Genomic DNA, 18,658 nt, shown 5'->3' with positions numbered 1-18,658 from the left:
ACCCGCCCTCTTCTCAGCAACAAAAAATCCCGTATGTACCGATGCTTCTAGGGATGTGAGATGACACAAAAGACACGCCGAGGGTCCTCCAGTAGGTCAATGTGTGGCCTGGTTGGCACCGACCTGTCCTCCCCAACCCATGTCGTCTGAGGGACAGCACGAATGGGGAGGTCTCAGACCGCACTTCTCGGATGTGACATTGATGTATGACCACACGAATGTCGCACGTGACCCTGGTGAGGTCGGCCTCAGAGACACTGACGACTGGATTTCAAGGGCAATACATGTAGATTTCACAGGACCGTTTTAAATGAGACCCGGAAATTTAGTACATTTGTTTGTTTGTTTGTTTGTTTTTTGCTCCCTAAGAAATATGAAATCTATCTTGACAAATTATAACCTGTTCCATCGCTGTAAGCCTTTTTTTGATCTCTTAGGAGGAACATTTTCAGTTGATCCCAGGAAACTGGGAGGGAGGCAGGGGAAAAGGAGGGAGGCAGGGAGAAAAGAAGGGAAAGAGAGAGAAACACGCATACTCCACAGGGAGAGACTTGAGAAGTGGCCTGATCCATCTCGCTGACCCAGGCCTTTCAGCTTAAGTCAGCAGATATGAGCGATGTCCTGGGACCGGGTGTTAAATATCAGTGGACGTGTTTCAGTAGCACAGCACAAAGCCATTAATTTCCTTGGCATTTTCAGTACTTCATGGCTGCTAAGCTTTCCCAGTATGTTCAAGTTAATAGGAAATTTGCAAGACCAGACCGTTTTCAGCCTGCATAGATAACTCTCCTTGAGAAGACAGTATTGGGCAATAGTTATGAAGGTCTAGGCTTCATTCACGCAGGTCCAGCAGATGCTACTATTTAAAAGGTGAGAATGCCTGTTTCTCTCTTTAATTGCCTTTTCTGCCATTCGATTCTAATCATTAAACCCATATCATGCTCAAGGGCACCTTTCAACCCGTGATGTACACATGGCATTCAATGTGATCACGCACTTTTACCTTCCACGGCGAAGCAGAAAGGAAGACATAATATGTACTTAAAGGATAGTGGGCACTCAACAAATTTTATTGACTTGATTACAAGCAGTTTATCTGGAAATACCTGTTTTACTTCAGAATATTGTAAGGCTTCTATTCCCCCATTATTCTCTTAAAATCAGAATTATAGGCTGCAGGCAGATGTTATCTTCTAGCAGAATTCCCCCCTTTTGAGATGAAAAATCTGATAAGGGATGCACAATTGGTATTCTCTTGCAAGACACAGAAAATTTAACCTAAATAAATTTAAGCAAAAGTGGGATTTATTGGTTTCTAGAAATGAAACGTCCAGGGGCAAGGCATAGTTTTGGATGTGGCTGGATTCAGATCTCAAGCAATGGTCCACCTTATGTGGCTGTCTCCCACTGTCACACTTGCTGGAAAACCACAGCCACCCTCAGCTTCCCGCAAAGCAGAGTGTGTGCCTCAATCCCAGAAGTCTAATGGCATTTCATGGGCTCTGGCAGGATCATGTGCCTATCTTTGGTGGCTAGAATGTGCCTATGGCTTCACCTAGATCACATGCCTAACCTGGGAGCCAAACCTGGGAGCCAGGGTGGGAGCCAGCATTTCACTCCAAGCACATGGCGGTGTAGAGAGCAGGGTAGCTGCCTCGGTGCAGAACTGAGGTACCATGCCGTGGGGAGGGACGGTGAGTCCTGGCCAGGAAAAGTGGGTATGTGACAATAAATGGCCTTCTTATTTTTGTGGTACTTAAAAACAACTCTTGGGGGAGTTCCTGCTGTAGCTCAGTGGTAACAAACCCAACTAGAGCCTGTGAGGATGCAGGTTTGATCCCTGGCCTCGCTCGCTCAGTGGGTTAAGGATCCAGCGTTGCTGTGGCTGTGGTGTAGGCCGGCAGCAGCTCCAGTTTGACCCCTGGCCTGGGAACTTCCATACGCCTCAGGTTCAACCTTAAAAAGAAAAACACACAAACAAACTGTGGGGGATTCCCTGGTGGCTCAGCGGGTTAAGGATCCAGCCCCTGCTGCGGCTCCAGTCACTGCCACAGGTTGGATCCTTGGCCTGGAACTTTCACATGCCATGAGCACAGCCCAAAAAACCCCCCAAAAGAAAAATAACCATTGACTCACCCCAGGCAACAATCTTTCCTCACTTCAAGGAGGTATCCTGATTAAAAAAAAAAAAACAAACTAATTATAGATTGTGATTGTTTGAAGAAAACTAAATGAAGCTGAAGTGTTGCCCCATTTGTGTCTCTTCTCTACCCTTCCCCTGCCTGTCACCACCAGCATCAGCTCAGATCCCCGCAGTGTCTTCTTCAGAGCAAGATACTGAACAAGTCCTTCTTTCCAGTCCCTGTGAGGTTGTTATGGAGTCTTGGCTTGTCCACCGAATCCTAGGAATTTCTATTTGTATCTCACCTCCTCCGCCCATAATTCTGACACTTCACGGAGTCGTCTTAATCTAAGGCTATGCCTCTCTTCCAGTTCTGCTGGCATGCTTTGTTTGGGCAAGCTGGAGAATATTGACAGGTGTTTATTTTTGACCTGTTGGGCCAGAATTACATGGGAGGCAGAGGCTTTCATAGGATCTCTCTGCTCTAAATATGTTTCTTTCTTTTGTTTCTTCTCATCATTATTTTGAGTGCTTCAGACTCTTTTCGAGTAAATTCCCGCTTCATCCTCATCGTTAAGTGTAGACTCTGCAGCCGTGGTCCTCATCCCTGCCCCCCCCCCCGCCCCCCGATTTTACTCAACTGCTTGATTACATCCATCTGCCGGATGAAAATCTATGTTCTCCAGAAACTTCTGAAAATGCGTGTGTGATCATGCGTATTAACCGTCAGGAGAAACTGGTGCTGCACACACACGGGATGATGCCAGGGAGTTATTCCCAGGAGCCTGGCGTGTCCTTGCTGCCAGCAAACCTCTCTCCTGCCATTCAGAAAGTCTCACTTTGCTCAGGTAGAGCTCTCGTGGCCACACTTTTTGAAAATCACAGGGACCCCACTTCTTCTTTATCCAACTTCAACGAAAATGAAGAAATGGGCTTTCTGGATTTGCCACAATGGATCGTTTTCTTTTATCGAGCAGTCAGGATGCTGTATTTATTCCATATTGCTTTGCTAGAAACCCAGAAAAGAAGCCGAAAATGCCTTCTATCAGTTATCTATGGTTTTGATAAGCACCATTTTATCTCCTCATTATTCAACAGGTCGACAAATAGGGCTGGATCCAGCTGGTTTCTTGGGGCTTTGTTTCACCCGAGGCCAGGCATGTGGCTGCGGTCAGCTGACAGCCGAGGTGGGATCTGAAGATAACCTAAGCAGGCCTCGCTTGTAGACATGGGGGTTGGTGCTGGCCTCTAGTTAAATCTTTGTCTCCAGCAAGCTAGCCTGGGTCTCTTCACAGGGTGCCAGAAGAGTTTCCAGCAACAAGAGAGAGTCAGGCCTCATGTGCAAACCTGCTTCAATCATCAGCTTGGGTCAAATATGCTAACGTCCCATTAGCCAAAGGAGGTCATGGAACCAGGCCCACAGTCAATGTTAGGAGAACATTCATCCAAAGGCGTGAGAAGGGGGAGGCGAGAGCCACTGAGGACCATTGCAGTAAAGATCTATTAGATAAGTTAAATATCTACATCGTTTCTTTAACTGAAAAATGAGATTTACCTGGGAAGGTGTCAGGGCAAACTCATTACCAAGAAGAATATCTGTCAGAGATTTATAGATAGAGAGCAGAGATATAAAACTCTTACAGATCTACTAGCTCTGACGGAACCTGGCCAATGCATTGAAGCATTACCCTATTGCAAAGCCAGCCGTACTTCAAAGACAAGCCCAGGTCCTTACATGGGGCTTGCCTCGATGTTTAATATTCAGCTGCATCTAGGGCCCTCCTGAAGGACCTCTCCTGGTGTAGGAGAAGGTGAGGCATTTATTGGGTTAAATAAGTCAGGTTGATGGGTTCCCTTGTGGTGCAGGGGGTTAAGGGTCCAGTGTTGTCCCTTCAGCGGCTCAGGTCGCTGCTATGATGCAGGTTTGATCCCTGGCCGGGGAACGTCCTCATGCTGCAGGTGCGGCCAGAAAAACAAACAAACAGAAAACAACAAACAGGTTGATCATCCCCACCCTGGCAAGGGGGGAGAAAATAAGGCAGCGCTGACAGTCGAGAGTACCAAGCATTTCCTGAGCACTTATTCTCAGCTACTGTGCATGGTTTCTTTTCTCTAAGCCTTGAATAACTCTGCGCAGTTGGCTGGTAATCCTATCTCTACTTGATAAAAGAGGAAACTGAGGTGTAGAAAGCTTATCATACCCAAGCTCTCCCGGCTAAAGTAGAAGGAACTTGAACCTCGTCTGTCTGTAGACACTCAGTTGTTATTCACGAAGTCATGTCACTGATCCATCACACAGGACAGATGGATGGGGCCCAGGAAATGATGTCTCTCCCAGGCCCATCCGTCCGAAGGTAAAGTCCTGTGGCTGCCTGCTGCTCCCTTGGGCTTCAAAGCCATACCCAGCGAATCTGGGAGGGCCCGTGGGAGGGAGGTGGCCTCCATAGTTCTCACAGGCTGAGAATCGCTGATGATGGGGTTGATTGCTTCCTAATTGAGCTCTGGGACCCTTTCCCAGTTAAATTACTTCTGCAGAGGGCACACGTTCAGATTGCTTCTACTGAATTTTGCTTGGGAGACATCTAACCTATTTCTCGCTTTACCCAGCTCCAAGGTGTTTTCCCTTATGTTTCTCAAGGAAGTAGCTGCTGAGCCCAGCATATCTGGGTTTAAGCGTATAAATAGTCTTTTGTTTATGCCAGGGCTTTCCCATCAAACAGGGTAATTGAAGCTCAGGGATTTAGAGTGACTGCCTTCCAACACATCTTAAGAATGGAGTTATTCCAATAATACCAGGATGTACAGATAATGATGAGAGTGGGATGAGGGATGAGAAATGCTCTTCTGGAATTAAGTCAATTTCTCCTATACATATTAAAAAAAAGTCATAACAATAGAAGTACATTTAGTCCCTGTACTTCTGTGCTCTCTTCCCAAATCCCCACCTCCATCTCCAGGAAGCTTGGCCCTATTCCTGTCTCTTCCCTCCAACATACCTTAAGGCATCATTCAGATGTTAAATTAGGTTTTTGCAAATGAGGCCCTGCAAATTTTTACCATTGTCCAGTCACATGTTTTTCAGCAATGAAGAGCGAAGAAGCAACAGCATGTGTCAGACAAGTGTTTTTACATCTGCCTTTGCAGGGAGATTGATGTAATGGAAGAGAAGGCAGTGTTTAGCTAATTTTGAAGAAGAATAAATGTATTAGATGGTGTTCAATGGAGCACGATTTGCATAGCATGTAAATTGCATAGAATTATAATGCAGAAAACTCCGAACTTTCCGATGATGGCTGGGTCTAATTTATAGCTATTTCTAAAGACTAAAATGTTCTGTAACAATAACTAGAAGGTTTTCTTTCCATTTGACAATTTGTAGAAAACACAAAATAGATTAGGATCTCCTTTTTTCAAAAGGAAACTCTTGACTCATAAATTGCAATTTAAAAACAGAATTTTTTTAATTTTATTTTTTTCTAACTCCACACTATTTCTTTTCTAATGTACACATATCATCTGCCTCAATTTCCAAGATCTCAGTTTCCGTATTTATAAAATCTGCTCTTCTCCAAAGTGGAAGAGATCCTTGAAAATTTAATTATTTAATGAGTTTCAATATTCATATTTGTGGTAGTTTGCTTAGAAACAGAAAATGAATTTGGAGGTCATTTAAATTTTAACTATAGCTTGATGCAAATTCATATCCACACGGGCGATGAGCAGTCAGATGAAAAGGATGTCTTCAAAGAAGATAGGACAGAGAATCTTTTTCACCATGAAGCTTGTTGTTTTGACTCAATGACGTAATGAAGCTACATGACAGGAAGAAGGTCTAGATACTGATGCCAAATCCAGTCTTTAAACTGCTCTTCTAAAGAAGAAATAGGGATGGAGTTCCCGTCGTGGCGCAGGGGTTAACGAATCCGACGAGGAACCATGAGGTTGCGGGTTTGATCCCTGCCCTCACTCAGTGGGTTAAGGATCCGGTGTTGCTGTGAGCTGTGGTGTAGGTTGCAGACGAGGCTCGGATCCCACGTTGCTGTGGCTCTGGCATAGGCCGGTGGCTACAGCTCCAATTCGACCCCTAGCCTGGGAACCTCCATATGCTGTGGGAGCGGCCCAACAAATGGCAAAAAAAAAAAAAAAAAAAAAAAAAAAAAAAATATATATATATATATATATATATGGAAGCAGGTATCTGGAATTCCATTCAACTAGGATTTGCAGGGCATGGAATACAAGATCTTCTCTGAATATGTAGATGAAACAGACCCAGTCCTGGGGCTCGAGAAATGAGTTGTCCAATTTGGTTGATCAACATCTCCCAAATATTAGGAAAAATGTGCTCTAAATTTGGAACTTGATGGATTGGTGGCTGTGCAACATTGAAGGTACTAAACACGACCAAATGGTACACGTTACAATGGTTCATTTTAGAAGTTCCCACTGTGGCGCGATGGGATCGGCGGCATCTCTGCGGCGCCGGGACACAGGTTTGATTCCGGGCTTGGCCCAGTGGGTGGAAGGGTCCAGTGTTGCCACAGCTGCAGTTTGGATCTGATCCCTGGCCCAGAAACTCCATGTGTCATGGGGCAAAAAAAAGTCAATTTTATGTTGTGAATATTGTCTCAATTAAAAAATAAGTGCTATAAAAAGACACAAAACGAGGAAGAAGGAACTCCATATCCTTGGGAATCATTGCCCATCATCTCTGAAGGAAAGAAGGCTAACGCTTTGGAAAGGAGGGGTTGGGGGCCTGAAATAGCTGTGTATCTCAGCCCTTGATTTATTTGCAGATATCTGGTATTTTGAAGATCCCGCCATGCTCTGGCCATCATGGGCAAGGAGTCCTATGAAGAGTGGTTTCACTGGAAAGGTACTTGTTTACCCGGTGGGGGCAGGGGACCACAAAGGCTCATCTGGTCAAAATACCGGTGTACGGGGGGCAAGGGCATGAGATTCAAAAACCAAGTCTGTCCCCACTCCTTGTGTGGCCTTGGGGATTAGGGTACTCAACCTCTGAAATTCTGTTTCCTCACTAGCAAATTGGGGATGATAAAAACTACTTCAGGAGTTCCCGTCATGGGCAGTGGTTAACGAATCCGACTAGGAACCATGAGGTTGCGGGTTCGGTCCCTGTTCTTGCTCAGTGGGTTAATGATCCGGCGTTGCCGAGAGCTGTGGTGTACGCTGCAGACGCAGCTCAGATCCCGTGTTGCTGTGGCTCTGGCGTAGGCCGGCGGCTACAGCTCTGATTCAACCCCTAGCCTGGGAACCTCCATATGCTGTGGAAGCAGCCCAAGAAATGGCAAAAAGACAAAACAACAACAACAACAACAACAAAAACCAAAAAAAAAAACCCAAAAAACTACTTCACATGGTTTTGGAAAAAAATGAACGCCACATGCCAAGTGTTTGTCACAGAGACCTGAGTAAAGGTTCGTGGCCCCGTTCCTTTCCCTTCTCCCAACCCCTCACCTCCCCCTCTGACTCGACTTGAGCTTCTCATCACAGAAGCTAAGAAATGACCCTCAGCAGGTGGTGGTTTCACTGGTACATCACCTTGGAGTGAGGGCCTTAGAAGGAATTGGAGGTCTGAGGGTCTGGGGTCTGAAATCAAGGAAGAAAGACCCTTCTCTTCTGGACCCTTCTCCTTAGCATGGTGGGGAATGTCAGGAACATCGACATAGACAAAAATCTTGTTAAGATTTGTTCTGAAGGTCATTTAACCTTACCCTCTCATTTTATGCGTGAGAAGTTCAGGCCCCCGAGAGAAGGGATAGTCTTACTAACCTCCCCCCTTTCCACCCCTCTAGGTGGTTCCTCTGAGGGTTTGTGCTGGGAGTTGTCCAGCTGCCCCAGATCCAGGGTCCACCCTCACCCCCCGCCCCAGGGCCTGGGAGGCTCACCTGTCTGGATCACATCAATGGGCCCCTTAGCCCTCTGCTTTCTCCTTGTGTTTGGCTTAGCAGAAGCACCAGGAGTGGATCAAAGGGCAGAAGTCAGACTATTTATACATATCCTGGGTTCCCTCCCTGCCAGGTCACGGCAGGCTCTAGGTGACCCTCTACCGAAAGGCCATGCTTCTGTTGAGTGGCCCTCTCCAGTTCAGTTGTTCTCTCTGGGTCTAACACAGACCTGTTCTGTTCCCCTAAGAATTCATGCCTCAGGTTGGAGAAGAGAAGCACTTCCCAATGTTGCCACCCCCAGGTTATTCCACTGTCCCAGGTTAGCTTCGCTGAACTCTGCCCACACCATGGTAATAATCCTATTTTAAAGTTTTCCTCTGGTGCATGGTTTCCAGTATGTCTCCTGCAAAGACTGTGAAAACATAAAAAAGAACTCCCTTCTCCTGACCTTATGTTTTTCTTGTGGAAGGACTTCCACTTGGCAAGGGTCTGCCAACCAAATCCAGCCCACTGCCTGTTTTGATGTAGCGCATGAGCTAAGAATGGTTCTTAACATTTTTTCAAGGGTAGAAAATAAGTCAAAAGAAGAATATACTGTGACACTTGAAAATGCAAATTTCAGTGTCCATAAATATATGGAACACAGCCATATTCATTCACTGATGCAATGCCTCTGGCTGCTGCTTTCATGTGACCATGGCAGACTTGTGTAGTAGCAACAGAGACCAAATAGCCTACAAAATGTAAAATATTTACTCTCTGGCCCTTTACGGGAGAGTCTGTAACTCCTGTCCTAGATGCCGTACTAGATGCCATTCTAGATGCCGTTTATCTTCCCTTCACTCTTTCCTCAACTCCGGGCTGCAGGTGAACCTCGTGATTGGCTAGAACCAGTCTATTAAGTGTTGCAAGATTTTATCCCCTTTCCTTTCTCCTCTGTCTTAGTCCAGTGAACACTTATATCCACTCCTCAGACCTTGACTTGCCCTCAGAGCCGCTGTCCCAAGACCTAGCCTGGAGGAGGGAGAATAGCAGGGTCCAGGGAATTTGAGAAGGCTCTTCTGGCAGCAGATTTAAAGCCCTCTTCTCTGAGAGGCTGTCTCTCCATTGGTTCTGAACTCAAGAGGGAGTGGGTATGATTCATTGACCCCCTGGAACCCAGCATCCCCTGCCTCTACAACCTTAGTTCCTTAGTTTGAACCCTCATCATCTCTTATTTGAATCTCCGAGACATCCTCCTACCTGGCCCCTTGCCCCCAGCCTCACCTCCCTCCAATCCAGAATGGACAGTTTTTTTAAAAACACAAATCTGACCTATTTCTTCTCTACTGTGAAGACCGATCGCGTTAATGGCTCAATGTGGACAGTGCCTTTCCACATTGATTTTAAACTTAGGCACATGATTTTCTCTGGCCAAGGGGATGCTGGCAAATTGCCATAGCGGAGACTTCAAAAAGCTGTTGTATGTTTCCTCCTCTCTTGGACCCCTGCTGGCAGCATAAGACATGTCTTCACTAGCCTGCTGAGAGTGGTAAGAGACACATGGAGAAAGTGATGCTGTCACAGTCAAGGTCCTCCTAGATAAGCCAGGCCCCAGCCAACCTGCCAGCTGCCTACAAATGCAGAGCCAGCCCAGCCCAGAGCAGTAGCACTGTCTAGTAGAATTTTAAAAACAAATCAAAAGGTGTTTTAGGTCTCTAGACTTTGGCATGGTTTGTTATTCAGCATTAGCTAACCGATATACCTATTTAAACTCTTCAGAGCATCAAATTACCCACACAACAAAGCCAACATTCCTTAACTTAATAACATATGAGGTCTTTCATCATCTTTCTGAGCTCCATACATTTAAGCTAACCAGCCCAGTCCCACGATATGCAGCTATTACTATAAAAACTGGTTCCTGACACCCTTGTCTGGTTCCCCAGCTAAATCCTAGAATTTATGCCTTGCCTCTCTCTTTCCTGCCGAGTCCCTGGCTTCCTTTGTTCTGGTTGCCCCTTGAACTGAATTGACCCCACTTCCCTCTTTGACTATAACTTAAACTCACCTTTTAGATCAGTGTTGTCCAAACTTTGAATCATGACTCGGTCATGAAATAAGTTTGGAGAGTCATGACTACCATTCTTTTTTTGGCTGAAATATATATATTTAGAGAAGGAGAGAGAGAATGGAATTACAATATCTGATATAGCAAATATCAGAGTGAATTGTGTGTAATGAGAGTAAATTTTAAATATGTATGTACTGATTTACCACGTAAAATATATCTTTTTCTGCGAAACACAGTCAAAAGCGTTCGAAAACACACCACTTTAGAACACATCTTCTTCCCGCTACTCTGAATAAATACTGTCCCAAATCTACCTGGTCCTCGCACCCCAGGATGGGCCCTCCTAAGTGCTCTCCCCCAGCACCTGCCCATTCCCACTTGACCTCATCAGCCCCTAACACACGGCCCTCCATGTCTCCTTGGGGCGCCATCAACCGGAAGTACCAGCTGTGCCTTTGCGAAGTTGGGGTTTCCTCCACCAATAACAGCATTTCCTCCTTGTCTGTCTGGAAAACTCCTGTTTGTTAGGAGTGCTGTAAGTGTGTTCTCCATCATTTACTCTTCCACGTGCATGTGACTCAATACGCTCGAGTTGCACACTCTTTGGGAGAGGCCTCTTCTTCCCCTCCCCCTTCCCTGGCGTCCAGTTCCATTCCCACGTGGACACCAAAGCTGATGATACATCAAAGCTTAAGAGCATTCTTTTTAATAAAAACTTCGATTTTCCTTGTCATCGCTGGAGAATCATCAGTATTCCTACGTGCGCCCACAGTCCCCGTGCAGGCAGCGGCCATGACCCTTCGTGATTACTGACTTCTACTTGTTGAATCTGTGCGTTTTTTCCACACGAGGTTGGGAGCTCCTTGAGGTTAAGGCCTGAGCCTGTTTATATTTGTGTCACTAGCATCGAGAGCAGGGCCAGGCATCGGGACAAGCTGGCCTTCGAGTCCAGTTGCAATTGTCCCCTTGCATATTTGGGACAGCACAGGCGACCCATGGGCGTGAGTTACAGGGCCCCTTGGCCTCAGTGGGCAGAGGATGGGCAGAGGAAGCAGAGGGAAGAGGGCCAACTCCAGCGCCCGGGAGGGAAAGTATAAATCAGCAACCCGGTCCGCATAGCCTTCTCAGGAATTTGACCAGCCCTGTCCTCCAGCACCTGAAAAAAAAAAAAAAAAAAAAAAATGAAGTTAGAACTCCCAAACCCACATGACGGGAAGCAGGCAAACAATACCCAGCTTCTTCTGAAGGGCTTTGTGTGCCACCACGCAGGAGATGCATAAGGGAGCACACAAAGTAATCAGAGATAAGAAAAACCCCATGGAAGACACAAAACCCGCAGCACTGGACACGAATGCCGCTGCTGCCTGTGACGGGAGAGAAAGATAAGGGGCGAAGTCGAGACCGACCCGGAGATGGGTGTGTAAGGAGCCCCAACAAATCAGAAGAAAAATGTTTCTCGTGGATTATATAAAGGAGCAGAAGTGAGCGGGGAAGGAAAGAGAGCTTCAGAGAGGTCAGGCGGAATAATTTAGTTACTCAGAAAGTACACCTTCTAGAAAACTCAAATGAATTCTTTGCTCTGTGGTGTGTCTGCACAGGTGCTATTGTGGGATCTTTCCAGGTACCTCCTGTCCCAGATAGCGGGTTTCCAATAAATGGCTCGGCTCTGCAGTGGCCATTGTTAATTAATTACAGCTACAATGAATGGAGAAAGTTGGCACTCGAGGCTTTGACAATTTCTCTCTAAGTTATACAGGTTACAGAGGGAAATTCATGGACACCTGGGGGTTCCCAAGCAATTCTGGTCCTCAGCTCGGTGCTGGGCACACCTGGAGGAGGGATGAGCTGAAGAGCAGCCAATGAATCATTTTCTAGCACTTTTGCCCCTTCCAAAGCAACCAAACCACTTTGGTTTGCAAGAATAGCACTTCCAGAAATAGCCAGGATATCTTTAGAAGACTGTGCTAACCTGGCTGGGAGGGGCAGAGAGGGGAAAGTGAGGAGGAGGAGAGAGGATGAAGAGAGAGGAGAGAAAGTTCATCTCCTTTTCAGGTCACATAAGCCAATTTCAAAGAGAAAATGTTCTGTATGAATGTATAACACAGCCAGCTCGCTCAATCAGATTCAAAGGAAAATAAAGGCGGCAGGTGAAACCCAGAGCCAGGAAGAGTGGAAGTGAGTTTGGACTCAGAATTCACAATGAGATAAGTCTAAGAGAAGGTGGAATCACTGTCCGTTTCTTGAAGCAGAGCCAGCTTCCTGCTTTTTTAATGGCTTGTATCATCAACTCAGGAAAGGCAGGGATTTGAACCAGATGATGAATCAAGTACCTCAATGAGATAAAATGCCCAAACACCAGGAAGGCATCAGGAAACAAAACCAACAAAAAGACGCTGTCGGGTGTCTTCTGAGGAGCAGTTTGAAGCAATCTCCTGATGTTCGTCTCCTAGACAAACAAGGGTCACAAGCTGCCAGCAGCACCCCATTGCCATGGGGTATACAAATAAAGATATGAAAAGAGGGAGTTCCTTCTGTGGCATAGTGGGTTAAGAACCTGGGAGTTCCCGTTGTAGCTCAGTGGTAATGAACTGGACTAGTATCCATGAGGACTTGGGTTTGATCCCTGGCTCTGCTCAGTGGGTTAAGGATCCAGCATTACCATGAGCTGTGGTGTAGGTTGCAGACATGGCTCAGATCCCGGGTTGCTGTGGCTGTGGTGTAGGCTGGCAGCTGCAGCTCTGATTTGACTCCTGACCTAGGAACGTCCCTATGCCGCAGGTGTGGCCATTAAAAAAGAAAGAAAGAAAAGAGATAGTGGGGAGTGACCGAGAGAGGAAAAGCGGTCACTCAAGTAACCAGGGGATAGACAGAGTAACCTAGGACCAAAAAAGGAAGGAGAGAATAGGACCAAAAAAGGAAGGAGAGGAAATTTGAGTGTAGAGAACCGAGGCTTCCACTAGATGGGCTGCCGACAGAAAAGGCTTCATCTTATGTGCGTCATTTGTTGGCTATTGCCCTTAAACGCGGTCCATAATATCCCCATTCAGCCCCCAGGGACAAAGCTCTCAAGGAACTCAGGGGGCAGAAAAAAGAACATGAATACTACAGGACAGTCACTTTGGAATAAGAAAACACCTTCAGAGAGAGAAGGGGTGTTTAAATTCTGAGTCACAGTGTTTATACCTTTAACACACTGTGATACATGAAATTATATATGAATTATATACTCTGTACATATGCGTTCTATTACTATATCAAGTATATGTACACCGGTACTAGTGTATACAAGGACTCTGCAGGCAGTGCCTGTGCTGACTCGGCTGCCGGTCTCAATCCAGATAGTTTGCCACTTAGCTCCCTACCTACAGGCTAAGGCTTTGCTCTCTTGAATGTGACCAGCTCTGACCTCAGATAGCAGGCGTTTCTAGAACTGCAGCCCAACCTCATGGAGCAAACTGTCAGATCATCCCACCGCAAGTCCAGCCCTGGCCCTGTCCCCCCGTTTGGATAACTGGCTTCCTGAATCACTTAGCACAGCCCATCATCTCCTTGTGCCCCAGACTGCTAATGGGTTTCTACCTTGAGAACCCTCTGCCTGAGAGCTTTCTGCTACTCCAGGTTTTCTGGGCTCAGACAAGCTCCACGCACTCCATTCTGTCCCAATTCCAGGCAGGCATGGAGTGTGAAGCTTTTGGGTCCTCAGTGACAGGGACAGAATCAACAGGGAGGCAGAGCCAAGCAACAGCTGCCAGACCCTCCCCCAGAGCGGAGCAGGCGCCTGGTAGGGGAAGCGCGGGCTGAGTGTAGAGAGGGAAGCTGGGTGCCACAGGCAGGGTCCTAGGCCTTGTTTTAGAAATCCCAGGGAGTGCAGCGGGAGAGCCACAAGGGGAGTTTGGTAGGGAGGTGGTGGTTCTTCCTCGGCACATGGAGGTTCCCAGGCTGGGGGTCTAATCGGAGCTGCAGCTGCTGGCCTACGTCACAGCCACAGGCACAGCCACACCAGACCCGCACCACGTCTGTGACCTACACCCCAGCTCACGGCAACGCCAGATCCTTCACCCACTGAGCGAGGCCAGGGATGGAACCTGCATCTTCCTGGATGCTAGTCGGATTCATTAACCACTGAGCCACAACGGAACTCGGATATCATTCTTTGCTTTTTTTAAAAAAAATTTTATTGAAGCATAGTTGATTTACAATGTTGTATTAACTTCTGCTGTATAGCAAAGGGACTGATAATATACATATAATTACATTAATATCATAATTATGATTATATTAGTATTAAATATATAATATATCTGTGTATTACATTAATAAATCAGACATTAATATATTATAATTAACACAGATAATATATTATATTTATATCTATTAATATTAGTATATGATTATAATTATATAACAATATAATGATATAATTAATTATAATAGTCATTATATAATAATGTATTATATAATATATTGTATGTTTACTAATGTAGTGATATATTATATATTGTATAATATGTATATTCTTTTTTCATCCCAGAGTTCCGTTGTGGCTCAGTGGTTAATGGATCCGACTAGCATCCAGGAAGATGCAGGTTCCATCCAATTTTTCATATTCTTTTCCATTATGGTTTATCACAGAATATTGAATATAGTTCTGTGCTGCACAGTAGGACCTTGTTGTTTATCTGTCCTACATATAATAGTTTGCTAACATCTGCGAATTCCGAACTCCCGATCCTTCCCTTCCCCACACCGTCTCCCCTTTGGGAACCACAAGTCTGTTCTCTCTGAGTCTGTTTCTGTTCTGTGAACATGTTCATTTGCGTCGTGTTTTAGATTCCACGTATAAGTGATATATGGTATTTGGCTTTCTCTTTCTGGCTTACTTTGCTTAGAATGACATTCTCTGCGTCCATCTCTGTCGCTGTAAATGGCATTATTTCATTCTTTTTCTGGCTGAGTAGTATCCCATTGTATCTATGTACTGCATCTTCTTTATTCATTCATCTCTTGATGGACATGTAGGTGGTTTCCATGTCTTGGCTACTGTGAATGAAATGAATATTGGGGTGCAGGTATCTTTTCAGATTGCAGTTTTGTCTGGTATATGCCCAGGAGTGAAATGGATGGATCCTATGTCACCTCTACTTGTAGTTTTTTGAGGGACCTCCATACTGTGCTCCATCGTAGCCGCACCAATTTCCATTCCCACCAATAGCGCAGGAGGTTAGGGAGATGACTGTTCTTCACTCACATGCACCAGTGCCCCAGACATCAGTTAGGGGTCTTAGAAACAAGGTCTAATGCCAGAGAATGGGTCTGGCGAGAGCTCTACAAAGCGTCAGTCAATGGGGTTTGTGTCCTGGGAAGAGGAGCTAAAATCCCAGGCCATGCAACTGAGCACCAAGGAGACGTGTAGATCAGAAGATGCCTCTTGGAGCAGAAAGGTACCAGACAGACCTGTAAGACAGTCACATGCAAGTGTCTCAGGCTTTTGCCTGCCTCCAGTCTCATGTTGTCAGTTAGCCGTGCCTCTCACATTCAGACTGGATTTTCTCAAACCCAGCTTTCCATAAGTCACTTCCCCGTTCAGGCTCTTGGTCAAATGCTTGCTCATGACCAAGTAATTGTTTCTTCAGCTGTCCAACCCCACAGCGGTCACAAATCCTCTGGGACAGGACAGCATGGTGCTGCCAAAAGCAAGGTCGGGGGTACACTGCTGAGAGGTGTACGAGGCAAAAATTGAAAACAGATGGTTGTATTTGGTGCCTGGGAGGCTGTTGGAGACATAAGGATTTTTATCACAGTTTTGAGAATAGATGACGGATTAGAAGGCACTGATGGGGAAAAAAAGGGATTTTGATCAGCTGAAGAGAAAAAATGAATACTTAGTGTTTGGTGAAGTTATGTGTGGTCAGCGTATCTTTTTCACACTATAATTTGTCTGCCCAATGTTTGTTCATTTATTTTACACGTTTGTTGAGTATCTACCATGTGCAGGCGCAGGTGCAAGACAGAGAAGACACGGTGTAAATAAGATATACCTGCTTTCAGGTGATTACAAGGGAATGACAAGTGGGACGAGAGTGGAGGATCAGCGGATCATAGAGGCACATGCAAAGGGCATCTAACCCTGACTTTGGGATCCCCTAGGTCTCAACAGCCATTGTTTTCTCCAGAGGATGGGCTTCCACCCATTTCCATGGATATGTTCTGTGTTTTCCTGACATCAAGTCTGGGATTTCACCCAGCCTCCTCAGGGCCTATAAATTCTTTTTGGCGTATCTTGTGTCTCACATTCCTCCTGAGGAGATTTCTAGTGAAGACAGAGTACCAGTTAACACCTTTAGGTTCCCAGCCTATCCCTGGGCTCCAAACACAAAACAGTGTAGATAAAGATATGTTCAAAGAAAAGCAGGAGTTCCTGTTGTGGTGCAGTGGTTAACGAATCCGACTAGGAACCATGAGGTTGCGGGTTCGACCCCTGGCCTTGCTCAGTGGGTTAAGAATCCTGCGTTGCCATGCGCTGTGGTGTTGGTCGCAGATGCGGCTTGGATTCTGCATTGCTGTGGCTCTGGCGTAGGCCAGTGGCTACAGCTCCTATTAGGCCCTAGCCTGGGAACCTCCATATGCCGCAGGTGCGGCCCTAGAAAAGGCAAAAAGACCAAAAAAAGAAAAAAAAAAATTGGTCAGATGAAGCAAGAGCATGTGGGTAGGAAAAAAAAACTATAAATAAAAAATGCAATCACTGAAATAAAAATCAAACTGAATAGGATAAACTCTAGACTGGGCATCCTTGAACAGATAAGTAAAGAATTGGAAAAAAGTACTGAGAAACCCACTCAGAAGACAGCATGGAATGATAAGGGTTTACAACTAAGAACCATCAGAAAACAGAAAGTGGATGGTACAACTTTAACATGGCTCTAATAGGAATTCCTGAAAAAGAGAATGAGAGAGGGGTGGATGGGACTTATTTGTAGAGACGATGGCTGATGATTCTCTGGACTTGACAGATAAGAATGAGCAGCTGGTGCTGAATGGGATACGTTCGTGTGAAATGCCATCATGTCCTAGCTCCTTCTGAGCTCCGTGACTTTCCTCCTGTTGCTTTCTTCCTCACTCCCTCTGCTTTAGGCAGACTAGCCTGCTTGCTGTTGCTGGAACAAAACAAACTCACTCCTACCTTCGAGCTTCTGTGTTTGCTCTTTTTCTGTTTAAACGCTTTTCCCTGAATTAATCTGTATAGCTCCTTCCCCGTTCTCTTTCCATTTCTCAAGTGTTACCTTATCAGTGAGACCTTCCCTGATAGAAGCAAGAGAATGAATGAATGAATGGGTGTGTGGATGGCTGAATAATACCCTTTTTTCACCTCTCCACCTTACCTACTCACATGTACATGGTACTGGAGTTCCCATTGTGGCTCAGTGGTTAAGGAACTGACCAGTATCCATGAAGATGCGAGTTCGATCCCTGGCCTTGCTCAGTGGGTTAAGGATCTGGCATTGCCGTGAGTTGTGGTGTAGGTCACAGACGCAGCTCGGATCTGGTGTTGTTGTGGCTCTGGCGTTGTTGTGGCTGCAGCTCCAATTAGACCCCTAGCCTGGGAACCTCCATATGCTGCTAGTGTGGCCCTAAACAGACAAAAGACAAAAAAACAAACAAACAAACAAAAAAACCCATGTACATGGTACTTAGCACAGTGCTAGATACCTGGATACAAGTCCAAATAACATTCGGTTTTGATAAATTCCATGCAAAGCCCTATCCATAATCTAAAAGTTGACACCATTATGTGTGCATATGAATTAATATTTAGTGACAGATATGTTTAATCTTTTCCCCTTAAAGTTTATCACTATAAAATAGTAATTAGATCATGGAATTACAAAGTTTTTGAGGGTTTAGAATTCATTCATATTTTTGTAATTGAAATATAGTTGGTTTACAATATGTTAGTTTCAGGTGTACAGCAAAATGATTCTGTTACATATACATATATACATACATATACATGTGTATATATACATATGTGTATATGTATATATATGTATATATGTGTGGATTCTTTTCCAGTATAGGTTATTAAAAGATATTGAATATAGTTTCCTGTGCTCTACGGAAGGTTCTTGTTGTTTATTTTATATCTAGTAGTATGCACCTGTTAATCCAAAACTCCTGATTTACACCCTCCCCAGTTTCCACTTTAGTAACCGTAAATCTGTTTTCTCTGTCTGTGGGTCTATTTCTGTTTTGTAAATAAGTTCATTTGTATCATTTTTTAGATTTCACATATAAGTGATATCATACGATGTATGTCTTCGTCTAACTTTGTCCACTTAGTTCAATAATCTCTGGGTCCATCGATTTCACTGTGAATGGCATTATTTCCTTCTTTTTTACGGCCAAATAATATTCCATTGTGTATATATACCACATCATATATATATACACACCACATCTTCTTATCCATGCCTCTGTTGATGGACATTTAGGTTGCTTCCATGTCTTGGCTATTGTAAATTGTGCTGCTGCGAACATTGAAGAATTTATGAATTTCAGCTTCCACATTTTACACGT

At 45.1% G+C, this 18,658-nt stretch overlaps 1 long non-coding RNA gene across 3 annotated transcripts in view; it reads left to right on the top strand.

The window, feature by feature from the left end:
- LOC110260343 (uncharacterized) overlaps positions 1 to 18,658 on the top strand; it is a 190,420-nt gene that overhangs the window by 122,106 nt on the left and 49,656 nt on the right. For 2 of the 3 annotated variants that reach the window (XR_014844546.1, XR_014844548.1), the window contains one exon: positions 6,919 to 6,998. This is a non-coding gene — a long non-coding RNA (uncharacterized LOC110260343). Of the gene's footprint in view, positions 1 to 6,918; positions 7,113 to 8,216; positions 11,267 to 18,658 lie in introns of those variants that run through there. The other variant, XR_014844547.1, reaches the window with a different exon arrangement.

Source organism: Sus scrofa, chromosome 4 (assembly GCF_054392235.1).
Source record: "Sus scrofa isolate SSC_HxYL_T2T_F1_AM1 chromosome 4, Sscrofa_HxYL_maternal_Yorkshire_Landrace_v2.0, whole genome shotgun sequence".
NCBI lineage: Eukaryota > Metazoa > Chordata > Mammalia > Artiodactyla > Suidae > Sus > Sus scrofa.
This window is presented reverse-complemented; position numbering and strand designations above follow the sequence as displayed.